Source organism: Penaeus monodon, chromosome 30, assembly GCF_015228065.2.
Source record: "Penaeus monodon isolate SGIC_2016 chromosome 30, NSTDA_Pmon_1, whole genome shotgun sequence".
Taxonomy (NCBI): Eukaryota; Metazoa; Arthropoda; class Malacostraca; order Decapoda; family Penaeidae; genus Penaeus; species Penaeus monodon.
Window position 1 is genome coordinate 23,124,282 of NC_051415.1, and position 458 is coordinate 23,124,739.

Here is a 458-nt window from a genome sequence, read left to right on the forward strand (position 1 = left end):
AAAACACTATTCATGCCACTAAATAAAAATCGGTTAGAAAAAAAAGTGACTTAGAAAAAATTCATACTATTAAACCATCACCACTGGGAAAATGTGATATATAGAATATTGATTTCTGAATTCTGTTTACAAACGATGACTTTACGTTTGGTCAGACACTTACGCGTCAATTAACTGCGACTACGGATGACCTACAAAATCCCATTTCCTTAAGCTTTCTATGCTCCCGAAGAAATTCCTAATGCTGTCAGTACATATGCCTATTATATTGACTACAGCGACAGTGTGATTCATCATATCATTAATGTCACTATGCTGTAAAAAAACAAGCAAAAAATTAACACAAAAAAAAAAACATTTAAAAAAAAAATTAACATTTTATTTTTTTTTAAAAAAAAATAATTAAAAAAAAAAAAAAAACATTTAAAATTTATTTATCAAAATATCCTACCAATAGA